Raw genomic sequence first — 7591 nt, 5'->3', positions numbered from 1 at the left:
GCGATGTCAGGGAATTCAGCTGAGAAAACCTTTAAGGCAATACAACTCTTCTTATCCCCGTCGGTGCCAGATGGCAAGTCAGGATTCAATCGAGACATCCGACCAATGGATTTGAGTGATTCCAAATCCTAGAGCATCGTCTATAAATAGGGAATAGGGCTATGTAGTCGGATGAGGTATCAAGTTATTAGATTTTATCAATTTCTCAATTAACCAGCACGCTGTTCATTGTATCCATTTTAGCAATTCAATAAAATTCATTCTTGTTTCTTGTTCAATTTACTTTCTGTATTGCAATTAGCGATTGAGGGTCGTTACAAGTGGTATCAGAGCATCCAAGATTGCTTCTGGGATTGCTTCATGACACTTTTGACTAGCGATGAGACATCAATGGATTTAGCAACATTGACAACTAAATTCTTGCAATTAGGACTAGATTGCAATCCAACATGGTCCAACATGAGTTGGGTCAGCGTCTCCACCAGATTGAGAATCAGACGTTAGCCATGAAGCAGCAACTTGATGCCAACACCCATGCCACCAGTAACAACACCCATGCTGTTGCGATGCTCGACAGGAAGTTAGACAATCAAGATAAGAAATTGGATCACCAATTTCGAGAAATTATGGCAGCCTTTCAGTAGAGAAATGGTGGTTCAGCACCAGATGGCCTAGGGAGCAGTAATACTGGCCTCCACAACCCTGATGTGCAAGGCAATCCAAGAGGACCTGCAATCCACTTTCAAGATGCACCCTTGGAGCAAGATTTGGATGACATGATCTGGGCGAATTTAGCCAATACCTGGGCGACTTTTGCCAAGATGGGAGTTGTGTTGCCGCCTTTGCACTCCTTTCAGGAATCGATCCCTAAGCTCCACATTCAAGAATAGGGCAACCAAATTGAAGAAGAAGAAGAGGCACTCGTGGTTATGCCGAGCCCTAAGCACAGTAATCAAGAAGTCATCAAGAACCGAGAGAAGGAAGAAGAGGTGGGAGATGAAACTGACGAGCTGCTTGAAGAACCTAATCAAGATCAGAAGGTGCAGTTTTAAGAACCCCTCGAGCTTAATGTTGAAACCTTCTTTTCGGCTGAGGATCACATTATGAAGAGGGAAGAGATGCGATTTCAAGAGACCAAGCCATTAGTAATCACAGAAATAAGCAAGTTGGCTCCAACGGACAACCTGGGTCAATATTAGGTAGCTGGTATAGTGACGAACACGAGTACTGGTACAAGAGACCCTCTTGATTTACTTCCAAAAATCATGAAAAATAATGGTGAGGTGATTCCTAGCAAGCAGACTGCTTGTAGGCCAACTGGAGGCAAGACTCCTCTCAAGCAGCTCACTACCAAGATGGCATGTAAATCAACCCCCACAACTAGAGTAGTCAAGAAGCATGGCCATTACTGTTCTCATATCATTATTCTGGGTGAAATTCAGAAGTTTCAGAAGAGCACTGAGCTTATTATGAAGCCCATTTTTAAGAAAGTTGAAGTTCTTGTTGGGGTACAAAATTGTAGATTATGTTTTCAATTGTCCCAAATGTGTGAGATTTACAAAATAAGGACCTCAATCCTTACTGTTGCTAGTGATGAAAGGGAATGGTATAAATGTCATAAATTTAATCCTATTCATTTCCCTTGGCTTTTACTGGTAAATGAAGAAAATTCTATATCTAAAGGTAACACTGTGCTAGATGAAAAGGCTGAAGTAAGAAATTGTCAAAGTACAATAAATGTGGAAAAAGAAAAGAAGAAGGGTAAATTGGTCAGTTGGTCAGCAGGAATTAATATGGCTGAGGTGAAGCTATGTGAACAAGTGCTGGGAACTAGCAAGAGCAGAAAGAAGTTCATTGGAACCGAGATATTGACAACAAGCAAAAAAGGGAATAGATGATGGCACAATTCTCTCCAACACAGTGAAAGCGTAGAAACAACAATGGTTGAATTATACGGACTCGAGCAATCTCATACCCCACCTCTGGAATCTATACTGGAAAACACTCAATCACTCTCCTTGTACAGGACAAACTTTGACTCAAACGATGAATTGCCATCTGTATTTCATATCAGCAATACTAAGCACCCAGACAAGCGAAACAACAATACTATTTCCCAAGTCCATTGCCTCAATGAAGAGAGGAACCCCGAAACTAGGCAAAAAGTGAATCTCGAGGACGATATTATTTTGAAGGAGGGTGGAATGTCATGGACTGAGGCTAAATTGGGGAAAATCCAAATTGATTCACACATGGCAGAATTGGAATTCATCATGGGTCATGGAGAAGATCATGGAGAGAACGTGAGTGAAAACGTAGTCACCATGGGTCATGGTGAAGGTCATGGAGGAACCGTGGGTGAAACTGGAAGAAGGGGCAGAACGGGTAAAGTCAGCGCGTTTAAACCGATTGAAGCACTAACAGTGGGGCCTGAAAAGAATTACGGAAAAATAACCATTGAAACGCATGTTAATGAACTACGTCTATGCAATGTGGGGCCCGCGATGTCAGGGAATTCAGCTGAGAAAACCTTTAAGACAATACAACTCTTCTTATCCCCGTCCGTGCCAGATGGCAAGTCAGGATTCAATCGAGACATTCGACCAATGGATTTGAGTGATTCCAAATCCTAGAGCATCGTCTATAAATAGGGAATAGGGCTATGTAGTCGGATGAGGTATCAAGTTATTAGATTTTATCAATTTCTCAATTAACCAGCACGTTGTTCATTGTATCCATTTTAGCAATTCAATAAAATTCATTCTTGTTTCTTGTTCAATTTACTTTCTGTATTGCGATTAGCGATTGAGGGTCCTTACACATCTCCTCCCTTCTCCCCTCTAATTTTTTTAGGTTTGAGATGAGGATAGAGAAACCAACATCGATCTTGAGTATGACCCTCTCTTTTACAGTGATTGCATTTTTCGTTTTTGTTTTGATTTGGTCGGTTTTGATTGAAATTTGGGTTTTTTACGGCTAAACCACGAGTCTCGTGTTCCTCAAATTTTGTGATTTGTGAACCACCCATGACAGATCTCCTAGTTTCGTCTTGTTGAATTAAGTTTTGAATTTGAGAATAAGAGGGAAGAGGTACCGTAGTCATGATTTGAGACCTTACCGCTTCACAGCTCGGATTTAACCCAGCGAGGTATTGAGAGATGTCATCTTCTTCATCTCGTTTCTGAAGGGTGGTCAGATAAGTTCGGCCTTTTTTCTTCTTAAGAGCACCAAAGTACTCGGTATTACTTCCTGATCCTTGCTTTTCTTGTTGGATTTCTTGCATAAGTTGATACATATGGGAAAAATTGTTTTGTTGCCCGTATATGATTTTTACGGCTTCCCACAACTCATACACCGTGTTGGCCGTCTCGAAGAGGTCGGCTACGGTTGGCTCCATTGACAACATGAGCAAGGTTATGATTCTATCATTTTTTGTTCTTCAATCTTTTGCTACCTTTTTTTGATTTCGGTCTTATTTTTTGGATCTGCTACTGTTGGTTCTTTCGTCTCGCCGGTGATATATTCTAACACTTCCCGACCACTTAGAGCTCTATATGCAGCCTTCGCCCATGATTTGGCCATTGAGCAAAATGTGCGTCTGTTGTACCCTAAAAAATTGGAAAAATGATTATCTGGACAAAGACGCCATTTAATCAGATCAAATTGATCAGTTAACATGCCAACCATATGTTAAATGGTTCAAATCCACAAAATAGGAAATAAAATCCTCAAAATAAAATTCATGATTAAAATGTATACAAATAATCATGAATTTTGATATATTATATATTTCCTAACTCAAAATGGTTGGAGAGTTATTGGATTTTGAAAATTAAATAAAGTGAGAATGGAGATATCCATTATACTTGAAATGGAGATGATCCAAAAAAAAAAATGAATGATATGAAGAAGATGGCGCTGTTGTGTTGTGGCTTTCGTTTGATTAAATAATAAATGGGGCCCACCTTTTCACCAATCAGCGAACAAAGAAATAGATGGCAAAATGAGTTGAATTAAGTAGCAAGCCGAATTGGGCTGTACATGGGCCGTAATAAATCATTGAAATTTGGCAGCGCTGCTTTGTCTCTCGTGTAAATCGGACAGATGGGACACTCTCAATTTAAACTTGCGCTGGAATTGAGTGAATGCGCAACGCGCCTTGAGTGACTCTCAGTTCAAAGGATCGGTTCACCAAAGACCATGCCTGGGCAGCCATACGGCTCATGATGCTCCATGCCCATGCAATAAGAGGTGTCTTCCTTCTTCTCTTAACAAACAAAACAGAAAGCAGGAGAAAACGCAGGAAGGCAGGCTCAATGCGCAAGATGCCCTTTCAATGCTCTAAATCTCAGTTCCACTTGCCAAGCACTAATTGGACCATGTTAGATGAAAAGAATATGCCTTGGAACTTTCTAGATGATGCTAGCTGCCCCTATTCCTCTTGCATGCCAACCGTTCGATGAAATGAATGGCCAAGATGAAGCTGAAAATCGAAACCCTAGCCTTGCCCTAGCCTTGAGGCTATATAATGAGCATCCTAGAAGAGAAATACACACACAATTCGGATCATAAATCAAGCACCATGGAAAAGCCTTGCTAGACCCATATATCTCCAAATATAGCTAGAAATCCTCAAATTCCATTGTAATCAGCTCACCTGAGCTTTTATTTCCTCTTTTATTACCATAGAAAACTTTGCTTAAGCAATTAGAGATTAGAAAGATGCAGGCCTTCATGGCCAAAACTTGTACATATGTTTTGATGAATAAAAGTTCTTCTTTCATAATTTTTGTGCATTTTGCCTTTGCCTCTTCTTCCTTCTTTGATTGTCTCATGTTCTTTTCTGTTTTTATGTCTTTAAAATAATCAAATGAGAGAGCTTGCATGATTTCTATATTTGTCTCATAACAAATTAAAGAACATGAAAGCTTGATGATCAAAAATGCATTTTTCTTGTATTTTCTGTTTTAAAAAACAATAAAACTATATAAAAAAATGTAATTTTAGCATACTTTAGATCCTTTGATTGATCTTCTTTACTTGTTGTTGTTCTTATGTGAAAATACATAAAAAGTCCCTTTTTTTATCCATTTCTCCTTTGTTTTCTTCCTTGCCTCCCTTGGAAGCTTTAGTAAAGTAAGTATTGGCTAAGATGAGTGTAGTGAGCCAGTCGGTATCCTTGCACATCAGATCCTCTAGTTATTTTATTTAAAACTTTCATTCAAGGGAATAAAGTGACTTAGAATAAAAGATAAACACACAAGGGCTGTTTAAAGTGAGCCATTGGCATCCTTTGCAGTTCCTCAACCTAATGACCACTTGAGGGGCCTAATTACAAAGGAAGGAATCAAGAATATAAGGGGTTATGCTGCCAAAATGCTAATCCTTGCTATTCTTGAGGACTTATTTGCAATTAGTGAAAGACTAAGGTCTAAAGTGTAAAAGGATAGTAGCTGGTGTTGCTAGATTCTATTTACATCTTTTGATTCATGAAGTCTTGATGATCTTGCCCTTTCAATCAAGTGAGAAGGCTCAAAAATGTGATTTTGATAAAACCAGGGACCTCCTTGTAATATTTGATTTCTGTTGATGTTTTAAGATACTCAAACTTTGATGCATATGGCTCTCTTGGAGATTTGATCTTGTCTTTATGCTTACTCATGCCAAATAGTGGCTTAAAGCTATTACAACCATGTCATAACCTCAACCCGACCTCTGACTATGATCATTATGTGTTAAAATGATCAATAGCATGTTACTGAATCTAGACTTAGCAACCAAATGCGATATGAGCATCACTGGTACAAGCAAAGTGCCCAAAACAATGAAAATGACCTATTCTGACAGAATGATCAGTGCAGATCAGTACAGGGACCAAATTGAAAAATGGACTTCACAATTAGATAGAGGACTCAAAAATACATGAAATGGACATTAATTTCGTATTGTTTGGATTTTTCTACAATTAGTTATGATTTTCCGAAGTTCAGATTTTGAAATGATAAAAATCAGCAAATACCAGCACAGTTCCATGTCTGTCCCTGTGTTTAACCCTCTGTCTGGTATAGCTAGGTAGCTTCAAAATTCATGAAATTTTACCAGAATATAGAGCAATCTGTCCTGAGAATTTCCATATAAAGAACATGAAATTTGGATTAGCATAACTCCTGGAATGAATTTTTGAAGTTGGTTACCAGCATGATAATAGCAACAATTTACCAGCAGAGTTCCCTGTACAAAAACGCCTGTTTCATATATCTCTAGATTGAGTTTAACGAAACTATTTTACGTGCATACAGGTTATGACTCAAGGAAGATTTTCATATAAAGAACATGAAATTTGGTGTAGCCAATTGACGGGAATTAATCTACCAAGTTCAGCTACTCAGAAAATGCTGCTGTCAGAAAATGGACATTTGACCCCTGACAGTTACATTGCCAATTTGAGACCCCTAAAAGGGTCTAAATGTCAAATAAATTATATATTCAGAAACTAGACTTTAATCTAGTCAGGATAGACATCAAATTCGTACCGTTTGGGTTCATATTCATCTCTGAATTGAAATTCAAAGTTAAATCAAAATTAAATTCAAAAACTGTACAGAACATGGACAACAATGCCCCCTGACAGAGGTTAAATGCTCATAAATACAAATAAATTGCCCAAAATGATAAAAATTGGTATAAGCATCCCTTGAACATCCCTTTATGACTCTGTAAAATAAAAATTTGCACCTTGTGTACAAAATTCACAAGGAAATGAGTCTAAGGAATCTGAAACATGTGGTTTTATGTACCACACTCAGGCAGAACCAGATTCTATCTGAATTGAGTCTCCTATAAGCTTGATAATCCCTTTAAAATAGTCTAAATGACTCCTTTGAATGTTGAGATCAACCCTAGACCCTTTGTGCCAACCATCGGTATCAATGCTTGGTACTGACGTTGTTTAGAAAACCTAAATCATTAGCACACTTTGACTAAATCCTATATTGATGCTCTTGATGTCTTCCATGACTTTATACAGGTTTGAATGACTAAATTCTGGAAGGAAATAACGATTAAACCAGTTAAAATCGATTCAAAGCTCAAATGGTACCGACGGGTACTGTTCATGCTGATACCGCCGCCCCTGATGACCATCGGCGAACGACAACACTACCGTTGGGTTCCTGGCATCATGACGATCACAGTCGTATAAATGGCCAGTGCCGCTGTGATCGGAATCCGCCGGACCTGTTTCGTCAGAGATGAATCCTAACCCCTTGCACGATTATTGATGCACTCGTTTGATCCAATGATCCATATTCAAATCAAATTCAACGGGCTCTGACATGTAGACCCCACTTGTCAATCGACTGATTTATTTAAAAGATCAGTGCGAATCTCAAGGCCCAAATACTTGATATCCGTGTCCTGCACATTCTTTGATAGCCCAGTGCATTTATTAAGGCCCAAAAGCCCAAATCTCGAAGTCCATATGATGAGATTCAATATCTTTGCACATTGATTAATGGCCCAGTACACATATTGATGCCCCAAGCCCAAATCTCAGAGGCCCAGCACCAATCTCAAAGTCCAGATATCATTG

This window comes from Carex rostrata, chromosome 6 (genome assembly GCF_964058835.1).
Source record: "Carex rostrata chromosome 6, lpCarRost1.2, whole genome shotgun sequence".
Classification (NCBI taxonomy): Eukaryota; Viridiplantae; Streptophyta; class Magnoliopsida; order Poales; family Cyperaceae; genus Carex; species Carex rostrata.
This window is presented reverse-complemented; position numbering follows the sequence as displayed.